The sequence below is a fragment of the Muntiacus reevesi genome, chromosome 6 (assembly GCF_963930625.1).
Source record: "Muntiacus reevesi chromosome 6, mMunRee1.1, whole genome shotgun sequence".
NCBI classification, from domain to species: Eukaryota; Metazoa; Chordata; class Mammalia; order Artiodactyla; family Cervidae; genus Muntiacus; species Muntiacus reevesi.
This window is the reverse complement of record NC_089254.1, coordinates 41,687,566-41,700,772: the sequence shown is the minus strand read 5'-3', so window position 1 is coordinate 41,700,772 and position 13,207 is coordinate 41,687,566. Positions and strand designations below refer to the sequence as shown.

Below are 13,207 nucleotides of genomic sequence, written 5' to 3'. Positions count from 1 at the left end.
ATTACTCACCGTTTCTAGAAATAAAGGGGGGGGGCACGCCATAACATGGCGGGGGGCCACATGGGGAAGCACTAGGTTGATCAGGAGGCAGAGGAGAGTGAGGAACAGTACGTAAGAGCTTTTATTGTGATTTCCCTGGGAAGGAGCGGGTGATTTGGGATAAGCGGCTTAGGATTGGCTGGTGTGGATAATTTCAGCAGACTCTGGGGCGTAGGCGATGTCCTGAGTTGTTTGGCACCTGGCATTGGGATGATTAGGACAGTTGCACAGTGACCTGAGCACAAGGGCCCAGTAAAGGAGATTGGTGAGGGTGTGGACTCTGGATTGGTTGGTTTCCATTTGACAAGTCATCTTCCTCCAAGGAGGAAGATGCCTGTCAATGTAGGGGAGGAGGACGATGAGGGAGGCAAGGTGACTCAGGCATATTATCAGCTTGTTTAGAACAAGGCGTATCTGGCATAGGCATGTAGGGCAGAGGTTAAAGCATCAAATTTACAGAAGCTGGTTAATACAGAGACCTATTTGTACTTTGGTTTTTTGTTTGTTTGTTTCTTTGGTAAATTTTGTTCACATCTTTTTTTTATTTTTTTGTGTGTAGTTTTTTTTTAGAGACTCATAGAAACTCTTTATACATTAAGAAAATAGGCTTTTGTGCATAATATGCATTGCAGAAATCTTATTCTCTGATTTTGGATTTCTTTTGAGTTTACTTAAGATGGTTTTTCTCCATGTGAAAATTTATTTTATGTGTGCTTAAATTTATTGACTTTTTCTTTTAGAACTTCAAGATTTTATGCCATACTTAAGAAGACCTTTGGCACTCTGTTATCATAAATTATTTCCTGTGTTTTCTCCTAGTATATTGATAGTTTGAGTCATCATATTTTAGCCTTTATTTTATCTAGCATGTATGCTGATATAAGGGGAAGCAGAAAGGAGATGACAGCAAGCTTACAACCTCATGCCGAGTCCAGAACCTCTGGACTTATCTTCTGAGGCAAATGTTCTTTACATATTCCCAGCCCATGTATACCTGCTACTGCTGCTGCTGCGAAGTCACTTCAGTCGTGTTTGACGCTGTGCGACCCCATAGACGGCAGCCACCAGGCTCCGCCGTCCGTGGGATTCTCCAGGCAAGAACACAGGTGTGGGCTGCGATTTCCTTCTCCAATGAAGGAAAGTGAAAAGTGAAAGTGAAGTCGCTCAGTCGTGTCCGACTCTTGCGACCCCATGGACTGCAGCCCACCAGGCTCCTCCGTCCGTGGGATTTTCCAGGCAAGAGTACTGGAGTGGGGTGCCATTGCCTTCTCCGCATGTATACCTAGGTGTGGGCAAATAGGTATACCTGGGTGGCATCAGAGATATGAGTTAAGTGGGTACAAGAATTACCAAATATTGAACCACAGATTAAGAAAACAGGAATTTTGCTGTCTACATCTAAGAATGGACAGGCTCAAACTATCTTAAATTTGAATGGTTTGGAAAGAAAATCTCTGATGGGTGGGGCACAGTGGCTGGGTGAGGCAGGGAGTGGGAAAATGGCTCAGTAAAAAATGGGTCTGCTTTCCCGCTCTGCACATACTAGTCATATACACTTTCAATTCCTGAGCCTCACTTTACACCAATAGTACATTTGTCATCTTCAGAGGCACCTCAAACTGCCTACCATTGTGATTTTCACCCTCCTTTTAAACTGCTTTTATTACTTGTTTCCCAGTAAAAAAAAAAAAATCTTACATGGAAGCACAGCATGTAAGACAGAGTTGGATACGTTGGATGTAGAGGTGAAGCATGCAGAGGTGAAGGTCCCCTGTTCTTTACACTCACATCTCCTGTCACCGCCAACACTAGGGCCCCAGTCCCTCAAGGCGCTGGGGAAAGCCCGCATGCTCTGTGCAGATAGTCTATGAACTGAATTCAAGCGAGCCGCCTCTCTCCCACCCTAAAACCCATCTCAGCACAGCCAAAGGAAACACAGATCTGTCCCAAAAAGCCGTAGAAAGCCATGTGAGTACACTGAAGCTTCCTTCAGGGCGAGAGGAGGGAGCTCCACCGCATGTCATATGGCAGAACTTCCTAAAATTCCTCATCACAGCAGAAGCCTCTCCCCACCACATATACCCCTATTGTTCCCTCTTTAAAAACTCCTCCAGGAACCTTTTTTTCCCATCCCCAGCTGGGTTTTCCTCTTCGAATCTACACCCGTCTTTTCCTTGACATCTTTGGCCATTTCATTATTTTATAAAACAGTCTTCAGAGTTACTTCCAGCTTTCCTCCCCACCCAGTGTCCCAACATCACCCCAGATTCAGACACAAAACCAGTCAATAGGTGGCAGGGGGAGACTGTAGATACTTGGACTGTGAATTTTTTCCTGCTTTAACATAAAGATCAAATGTTACTTCCATGAACTTATAGTCAAATCCCTCTACAGTCTCATCCACCATTTCTTTCTTCCTTTTTTATTTTGTTTTTTTAACTGTTCTCTGCTACATAACTCAGGCTCCAGTCAAATTAGATGTATCGTTGTTTTCCTAACTAGCTCCTGGTTTTCCAGCCTGCTTTTGTTCATCCTCTACCCAGCCTGGGACTGCTCTCCTCCACATTTCAGTGCTTTAGAATTCTACCCATTCCCCCACCGGACAGTTCAGATTCCACCTTCTTAAAGCATGGCACTTCCTGACAAAGTGGAGACACTTCCGTGCTGTAACCTCTCTGCATGTGCTTGTACCACACGCCACTTTTTTTTTTTTCCGTTTTTTTATCTTAAAAAAAAAAAAAAAAAAGCTAATCTATAGTAGCTTTAGGAACTTTGAAAGCAGGAAGCCTGTTATTCTTCTTGATATGCCTTGCAAACTCTTGGCACACGTGTAGCCATGCCATTTTTCCATCCACATACTAACCAGGTCCGACCCTGCTTAGCTTCCGAGATCAGATGAGATCAGGCTCGTTCAGGGTGGTATGGCCATAGACTGCCATTTTCAAAGGAATAGATGTATATGATAATTAGTAAACCCTCCACCGAAATAATCACATTACTGAATGGCTACTTTACAAGGCACACTGAAGAGGAGAAATTTCTTCTGTATTTCTGATTGCATTTTCCACATCAAGCCCACCAAAATTCTCAGATATTTAAATGTTTCAAGTTGGAAATATCATACCAAGTTAGAACTATTGTGTATCTATTTTAGTTTTATTTTCGCTGACTGAGCTCCAAAAGGGATATGCAATGGGGAGGCAGTGATTTTACAATATTTTTTTGAAAACAGAACAAAATCTTTTAAGTGAAATTGAAGGTGAAGCCCCAAGATTCAAGATAAAAGTAATTTTCTATGTATAGGTCTTTTGTTTCTTTAGGTAGATATACTCCTAAGTATTTTATTCTTTTTGTTGCAATGGTGAATGGTATTGTTTTCTTAATTTCTCTTTCTGTTTTCTCATTGTTAGTGTATAGGAATGCAAGGGATTTCTGTGTGTTAATTTTATATCCTGCAACTTTACTATATTTGTTGATTAGCTCTAGTAATTTTCTGGTAGAGTCTTTAGGGTTTTCTATGTAGAGGATCATGTCATCTGCGAATAGCGAGAGTTTCACTTCTTCTTTTCCTATCTGGATTCCTTTTACTTCTTTTTCTGCTCCGACTGCTGTGGCCAAAACTTCCAAAACTATGTTGAATAGTAGTGGTGAGAGTGAGCACCCTTGTCTTGTTCCTGATTTTAGGGGAAATGCTTTCAATTTTTCACCATTGAGGGTAATGCTTGCTGTGGGTTTGTCATATATAGCTTTTATTATGTTGAGGTATGTTCCTTCTATTCCTGCTTTCTGGAGAGTTTTAATCACAAATGGATGTTGAATTTTGTCAAAGGATTTTTCTGCATCTATTGAGATAATCATATGGTTTTTATCTTTCAATTTGTTAATGTGGTATATTACATTGATTGATTTGTGGATATTAAAGAACCCTTGCATTCCTGGGATAAAGCCCACTTGGTCATGATGTATGATTTTTTTAATATGTTGTTGGATTCTGTTTGCTAGAATTTTGTTAAGGATTTTTGCATCTATGTTCATCAGTGATATTGGCCTGTAGTTTTCTTTTTTTGTGACATCTTTGTCTGGTTTTGGAATTAGGGTGATGGTGGCCTCACAGAATGAGTTTGGAAGTTTACCTTCTTCTGCATTTTCTGGAAGAGTTTGAGTAAGATAGGTGTTTGCTCTTCTCTAAATTTTTGGTAGAATTCAGCTGTGAAGCCATCTGGTCCTGGGCTTTTGTTTCCTGGAAGATTTCTGATTACAGTTTCGATTTCCTTGCTTGTGATGGGTCTGTTAAGATCTTCTATTTCTTTCTGGTTCAGTTTGGAAAGTTATACTTTTCTAAGAATTTGTCCATTTCTTCCAAGTTGTCCATTTTATTGGCATAGAGCTGCTGGTAATAGTCTCTTATGATCCTTTGTATTTCAGTGTTGTCTGACGTGATCTCTCCATTTTCATTTCTAATTTTGTTAATTTGGTTCTTCTCCCTTTGTTTCTTAATGAGTCTTGCTAACTGTTTGTCAATTTTGTTTATTTTTTCAAAAAACCAGCTTTTAGCTTTGTTGATTTTTGCTATGGTCTCTTTAGTTTCTTTTGCATTTATTTCTGCCCTAATTTTTAAGATTTCTTTCTTTCTACTAACCCTGGGGTTCTTCATTTCTTCCTTCTCTAGTTGCTTTAGGTGTAGAGTTAGGTTATTTACTTGACTTTTTTCTTGTTTCTTGAGGCACGCCTGTAATGCTATGAACCTTCCCTTTAGCACTGCTTTTACAGTGTCCCATAGGTTTTGGGTTGTTGTGTTTTCATTTTCATTCGTTTCTGTGCATATTTTGATTTCTTTTTTGATGGCTGCTATCCAAAAGTCTACAAGCAATAAATGCTGGAGAGGGTGTGGAGAAAAGGGAACCCTCTTACACTGTTGGTGGGAATGTAAACTAGTATAGCCACTATGGAGAACAGTGTGGAGATTTCTTAAAAAACTGGAATTAGAACTGCCATATGACCCAGCAATCCCACTTCTGGGCATACACACTGAGGAAACCAGATCTGAAAGAGACACGTGCACCCCAATGTTCATTGCAGCACTATTTATAATAGCCAGGACATGGAAGCAATTTAGATACCCATCAGCAAACGAATGGATAAGGAAGCTGTGGTACATATACACAATGGAATATTACTCAGCCATTAAAAAGAATTCATTTGAATCAGTTCTAATGAGATAGATGAACCTGGAGCCTATTATACAGAGTGAAGTAAGCCAGAAAGATAAAGACCAATATAGTATATTAATGCATATATATGGAATTTAGAAAGATGGTAACGATAACCCTATATGCAAAACAGAAAAAGAGACACAGATGTACAGAATAGAATTTTGGACTCTGTAGGAGAAGGTGAGGGTGGGATGTTTCGAGAGAACAGCATTGAAATGTGTACATTATCTAGGGTGAAACAGATCACCAGCCCAGGCTGGATGCATGAGACAAGTGCTCGGGTCTGGTGCACTGGGAAGACCCAGAGGAATCAGGTGGAGAGGGAGGTGGGAGGGGGGATCGGGATGGGGAATACATGTAAATCTATGGCTGATTCATGTCAATGTATGGCAAAAACCACTACAATATTGTAAAGTAATTAGCCTCCAACTAATAAAAATAAATGAAAAAAAAAAACATAAAAGTAAAACCAGACCTATTCAAGGTAAACAGTGTTTCATGCATCATATATTCTCCTGGCATCCTCTCCTTCCCCGCTTCCTTTAGCATTCATGAAATATGTCTGCAGAACCTCTTAGGTTGACTGAGGACACAGTTCGAGACCCTTTCCTCTAGTGGTTCGGCCTGTTAAATACCAACCCCATAAATACTGTACGTAAATACCGTAACTCCCGTAACCATCCAACTGACATAACTACCCGTGATATACCCATGAGTGTCTCTAGATTTTTAATCACTGACTTGTTATACGATAGAAATTTTCAAAGTCACTATCACCAGTACCATTCATCTAAATGATATGTGCATTTGAAAAGAATTATATAACAAATGAAAATAAAAACTTTAGTGTTTACAAGAGAAATCTTTTGGCTCCCAAAGACCTTACAAAGTGCTTTGTACTTAAATGGAATGTTTTCCTTAGTGAATCCTGCCACGTAACCATGGAAGTAAAACAGTGTTTGGAGAGTACAGAAACTTGCTTGCCTTTTCTGTCAGAATTGTTATAAATTCTGACTTAGCTACAGGAAGCAAATAATTTTTAACCACTAGGTTAACTAAGGACATTAACACCCTTGAAAATATATATTTTTTAAAAAAATCTCCTGTCAACAGAATATTATGTAATTGTTTTTTGAGAAGATACAAAGAGAGTTATTTCACTTTAAGTTGAGATTTATTTGGAACCATTTTCTGTTTTGTAGATTCACACAAAAAGTCAGAGCAGGGGTGATACTGAGGTTTACAATGTATGTATTGGGTTGGCCAAAAAGTTCGTTCAAGTTTTTATATACCATCTTACAGGAAAGCCCCAAAAGAACTTTTTGGCCAACCCAATACTTTACCATGGAATTATCACAGGTAATTTATCATAGAAAATTAGTCTATTTTATGAGAAAAACACCAAGAAGGCCAGGAGAGCTGAAAATAGATAATGGCCCACACATGATGCACAGCTTTAGATAGCAAAGATTGGTTTTTTTTTTCCCCTCCTTCAGCGAAGACTTTAGTAAGTGTAAAACATTACCTCCTTATTGTGGCATGAATCACAGCAAACAGAAATAACACTGGAAATGCTCCTAGGAAAGTGTCCAGCACATGGCTGGCTCTCAGCAAGTGATAGTTGCTTATAATTATGAGCATTTAGAAGCAAAATCTCTAAACAAAAAGTAAGACAGATTAATTAGATTGAAAAATTATGATACTCATTACTGAATGAGAAATAAATGTAAGCAAACAGTTTTGAATCCCTTCTTTGATAAAATTTCACAACTATGTAAGCACAAAGTACTTCCCTCTTGTAGAAGATGAGAAACCCAATTTTCAGAGACATCAAGTGAGCAAGTTTTCAGATACTACATGATTTCAAATTTGCTGAACTTTTGTATGAGGCCTTTTGTGATGGAGAAGCAATTCATCTTAATAGTGTCATCCTTAATTACTCAGAGAAAATCCTGAATGCTAGAAATTAAACTCAGATTTTGAGAGTTCAGAAAGTTATTATTTGAAAAAACCTTATTCAGAATACTTTAATAAGCACATAGCACCATGCTATACATATAGAGGCAAATTATAAATATTTATTGGATTAAAATAATAACTATACATGTAATAGTTGTTATAAGGGACTAAAACAACACACAAAAAAGCTGTTTATTTTAAAATGTGATTTTTTTCACTTTCAAAAGAATAGATTCTCAGCATTATAGTGTAGATTTCCTTCTGAAAATTGCTAATAAAATAATAAAGATCTTTTTGAGTTACTATGTGAAGTCCAGGAGGACACTGACCACAAGTTAGCTAGGTTTTAATTTTGGTTCCCTCCTGGGACTTTGGGTGAGCAAAGATGCAATGGAGAACTGAATATAATGATGAGGACAGTAGGTTGCTTACCTGAAAGAGAAGTAAAAAGAGCAAAGGAGTAAAAAGAGCGAAGTAGAAGGAGCCATGCTACGGGGTTGTGGATGAGAAGAGAGGCAGTGCAGAAGGAGCGGCTCAAGGAATACCAGCAGCACTAAGAGCACAGAATTTGTTTCAAGGATTTAAAGAAACTGCCTAAAGCTCAATTTTATGATAGTCTATTTGTATGTGTTTATATAAAATGAGCTATGTTATATAAGCTAGCTATTGGCCCATTGTGATTTTTGTTGTATTGACTTTGGACTACATGTAAGAGCTGCATGTCTATTTTATTTCAATGGACAGACTTCCTTGTGTGTTATAGCATGCATGTCACAAATTCCATATGTAAGCCTGCATGTATATCATACATGTACATGTGGGGTGTGCATGTATGTGCACGTGTGCATGCATCTACACACCACAAGGGAACCTCCCCACATGCAGAGACCTATACTCACTGCTGGCTGCAGCTGCTGTGGCTGCTGCTTAGTTGCTCAGTCGTGTCTGACTCTCTGTGACCCCATGGACTGTAGCCCGCCAGGCTCCTCTGTCCATGGGAATTCTCCAGGCAAGAATACTGGAGTGGGCTGCCATTACCTTCTCCAGGGGGTCTTCCTGACCCTCTATCTGCTGCTGGACCCAACCTAAGTGGAAACTTCCAGTCACATTCACTGATAACCATTCTGTTATAAGCACTTTGAAAGCTATTAGAAATACAAGATTAGGTTACATCTGACTTGGAAAACTATCGGAAAATATTTGTGAAAAAAAAACAAGTTTTAAGATCACTAACGTCTCAAAAATTAAAAGGAATAAAACTAAGTCTCCTCTTAACTAAAGGTTTATAATCATACCAAACTAGTACTCTAATGATTTAAAATGTCCATACATGATTCCTCAAACTTGGGCATTACACTGTCAACAAAGAATGTTTTTTCAGTCTGTAGCCTAGGTCATATTTCTTTTGCTATATACACATGTGTACACACACATGCATACACCATATCCTGCATGAATGACAACCCTCCACCCTCAGAAGGTGGCGTCTCCCAGATGATGCACTGTGTAAGATCTCAATATGGTATTCCTCCTCCCTTCACTGTGAAATGACTGCTTAAGTCAAAAGCAACGACTTGTAGAAATCCACAGTAACATAATGGCTTCTCAGACATCCAGTAAGCCAACAACAGTGTGGCTGACAGAAGCAAGAAAAAGCGCATCCAAATCTCCAGTAATCCAGAGAAAGTATCTGTTCCACTAGGAATAAATCTCTGCCCTCTTCATAAGGAAGCTACCCAGAGACTTCTCAATTGACACATTTACAGGGTGATCGGATGGGATGCAACTGTGTTGGTTCCTCCTTATCTCCAGCTTCTTCTCTGAAAGTCTTCACTTCACATGCATCTGTTTACTGTTATTTCATCTAGTCCCATGGATTTGTTACCAGCTATATTTTAGCAACCTACGTATCTTCCCTGAACATCACACTAACATCCAAATGCCATCCACTTGAATGTGTTATAGATCTGAACTTAAGATATTCAAAACTGCTGATCCCCATTCCCTCCCCCACCACCCCCACATACACTTTCCAGACAGGCTCCCCCTGCAATCTTCCCCATCTCAGTTAACAGCAGCTCTCTACTTCAAGTTGCTCAGACTAAAATACTGTAGTTTTCTATGATACCTCTAAATCTGTCCACGGTCCACACCTTTATCCCATCACCCTCCAAGTTTACTGCAAACACCATCGACCTGGTGTTCATGCTCCACTCTTCTCTCCTAACTGTACTCTTCCCTCAGCTACAAGAAAGTACGTGAAAGTCACTCAGTCATGTCTGACTCTTTGCGACCCCATGGACTATATAGTCCATGGAATTCTCCAGGCCAGGATACTGGAGTGGTAGCTGTTCCCTTCTCTAGGGAATCTTCCCAATGGAGGGATCGAACCCAGGTCTCCCACATTCCAGGCAGATTCTTTACCAGCTGAGCCACCAGGGAAGCCCAGGAATACTGGAGAGGGTATCCTATCTCTTCTCCAGCGGATCTTCCTGACCCAGGAATTGAACCGGGGTCTCCTGCATTGCAGGTGAATTCTTTACCAGCTGAGTCACCAGGGAAGCCCAGCTACAAGAGTGATTCTTTTAAAACTGGATGAGATCATCTACCTCCTGGAATCAAAAGCTTCATGACTCTTATCTACTCAAAAGGCAAAATCCTTATCATGGCTCACATGAGTTGGCAGCCCCCACCCCCATTTCTTATTTAAGCCCAACTCCCCAAGCTCTCTCTGATCTCATCCCCTAAACCCCCTCCTCCCCAGACTGCCTGCTTTTTCCAGGCTCCTTGCTGACTCTAAAACACACCAAGCACTTTTGTACTTGATGCTCGCTTTGCTTGGAACATACTTCTCCCAGTTGTCTGTTTGGCTTGTTCTCCCTTATCTTTTATGTCTCTAATCAAATGTCACTTCCTCAAGGAGGTCTCCTCAGACCTTCCTATATAAAATAACACCTTTCCTCTGAAACTCCTTATCTCTCTTGCCCTGATTAATTTTTCATGGCACTTATCATATATTGTTTATTCATCTCCTCTGATTAAATATAAACTCCCCAAGTATACTGTTAGTCACTCAGTTGTGTCTGATTCTTTGCGACCCCATAGGCTGGAGCCCGCCGGGCTCCTCTGTCCATGGAATTCTCCAGGCAAGAATACTGGAGTGGGTTGCCATCCCCTCTTCCAGGGGATCTTCCCAAACCAGGGATCAAACCCAGGTCTTTTGCACTGCAGGCAGATTCTTTACTGTCTGAGCCACAGGAATTTTGTCTGTTTCAGTCATTGATATATCTTTGTCTTCCATGAAGACTATTTAGAACATGGTAGACACTCAATAAATACTTTAAAAATGAATTACAGCAAAATCCACTCCAACATTTCTCTCTTCATGATTCTTTTATTTCCAAGACATTTTTGACTTCTCAACTTCAGTCAGTGTTAGGTGCTATTGAATCAAAGTTTATTTTAACTAATCAAACAATTAGAACCAAATACATCCACTCAAACTAGCCTCCTGAATATAGAATTTCTGGTAAATATACCTCTGTCAATAAATTCAGTCACATATGAAATTCTGGTACTTTTTTCTTTCTTTCTTGGTCAAGCAACCTCAAAATTCATCTTTATGTGTGTTCCCCAAACTTCTGCTGATATAAATTAGCCAAGTTGTATAAAAGCTTCTCTGGCAATTTGACTTTATAATTCTCAGGAGGGCATGTCTTAACCTTGGTTATAGATCTGGAGATGCTGATGAGTGAGATGAAAGAGCCTAAAGGAGGATTAACATCACTCCTTCAGAATTTGTGTTTTTGTTTTTTTCCCTACATACCCAGGAGTAGAATTGCTGGGTCATATGGCAGCCCATTTCAGTATTCTTGCCTGGAGAATCCCAGGGGTGGGAGCCTGATGGGCTGCCATCTGTGGGGTCACACAGAGTTGGACACAACTGACATGACTTGGCAGCAGCAGCATGGTAGTTCTATTTTTACTCTTTTCTATTTTTCACAGTGGCTGCATCAATTTATATTCCCACCAATAGTATACAAGATTTCCCTTTTCTTCACATCCTTGCTAAAATTTGTTATTTGTGTGTATGTGTGTGTTTTTAATGGTTGAAAAAGTCAGAGAAAGACAAATACTTCATGATATCACTTATATGTGGGATTTAGAAAATACAACAAGCTGGTGAATATAGCAAAAAGCAGACTCACAGACCTAGAGAACACACTAGTCATCACCACTGGGGAAGGAAAAGGGGCAGCATAGGGGTGGAAGACTGAAAGGTATAAACTATTGGGTATAAGATAGCTGAAGGATGTATTGTACAACACAGGAAGTATGGCCAATATTTTGTAATGACTGTAAATGGAAAGTAACATCTAACAATTATATAAAAAATTTTTGCAAGATTATTCCCTCAGGAAAGAATGCAACAGTGCCTTTAGCAAGAAAAACCTTATTAAATGTGGGGGAGGAACTGCTTCAAGGAGCAATGGAGGCTCAGTCACACTTAGGAATTCAGGGGACTCTGAGTTCTCTCAGTATACCCCATTTCCCTCCCTCACTTCTGTTCTTACTTTCCACTTGTTCCAATAGATAAACAAAAGAAACCTGGCAGTCATTCAATAAACATTATAATTTGTCAATGTTCAGAATGAAATTCAAGTCTGGATTTAGCTAACTCTGCTTGTTACCTCTGGGGAGAGGGAGGGGATTGGAACTGAAGGTGGTTTGCAAAGGGGTCTTTAATCTAAGTGATGATTGTTTAAGAAATTAAAGCATTCATGCATTTTTTATGATTAAAATTAGTTTCAAAATTGCAATACAAGTATGTAAAATGCTTTTTTTCTTTAGAAACTCAGCCAGGTAGAACAATCACTGGCCTGGTAAAACCATCCTTCTCTGCATAATAATATACCCATAAGCATGTTCCCAGACCCCTTCTAAAAGTTTGCCATTGTTTTAAGTACCCAACCCTATAGTATATCTGATCCTGTCTTGCCATATCCTCCCCTGAAGTCAATCACTGCTAAACTGTATTCATAATCTTCTAAGTTTTCAGATTTGATGATACCCACTCCTTCCCCATTTATAACTCTGGCTTCTTTTGACTATAGCTCTGCATTTGTGGTCCCTGGAAGGAAAGTTATGACCAACCTAGATAGCATATTAAAAAGCAGAGACATTACTTTGCCAACAAAGGTCCATCTAGTCAAGGCTATGGTTTTTCCAGTGGTCATGTATGGATGTGAGAGTTGGACTGTGAAGAAAGCTGAGCACAGAAGAATTGATGCTTTTGGAACTGTGGTGTTGGAGAAGACTCTTGACAGTCCCTTGGACTGCAAGGAGATCCAACCAGTCCATCCTAAAAGAGATCAGTCCTAGGTGTTCATTGGAAGGCTTGATGCTGAAGCTGAAACTCCAGTACTTTGGCCACCTCATGTGAAGAGTTGACTCATTGGAAAAGACCCTGATGCTGGGAGGGATTGGGTGCAGGAGGAGAAAGGGACAACAGAGGATGAGATGGCTGGATGGCATCACTGACTCAATGGACATGAGTTTGAGTAAACTCTGGGAGTTGGTGATGGACAGGGAGGCCTGGCGTGCTGCTATTCATGGGGTCGCAAAGAGACACGACTGAGTGACTGAACTGAACTGAACTGAACTGAACTGCATCTGTAGTAACATATTCATGAACCACTTTGAATAATAACACTCAAGTATCAAATTTCCTTTACATCCTAATCAACCAGATTGATTTCAGAGTAGAACTTACACAATTATTGAATAATGTAATGGATAATAAGGAATATACAGGATGGTATAAAAGCAATGGGAAGAGGCACCAAACCCCCCTTGATGTCATCAGAGAAGGCTGCCCAGAAAAGATAATTATTTAGAAAGATGATAATGATGACAATACATATGTATATGCTAGGTGCTTTATATACACTATCTCATTTAATCCTCTCAATAACTCTGTCAGATTCTACTCTAAC

General features: G+C 39.7%; 1 protein-coding gene across 1 annotated transcript in view; it reads left to right on the top strand.

Moving 5' to 3' along the window:
• CCDC146 (coiled-coil domain containing 146) overlaps positions 1-13,207 on the top strand; it is a 110,408-nt gene that overhangs the window by 12,841 nt on the left and 84,360 nt on the right. The window lies entirely within an intron of this gene.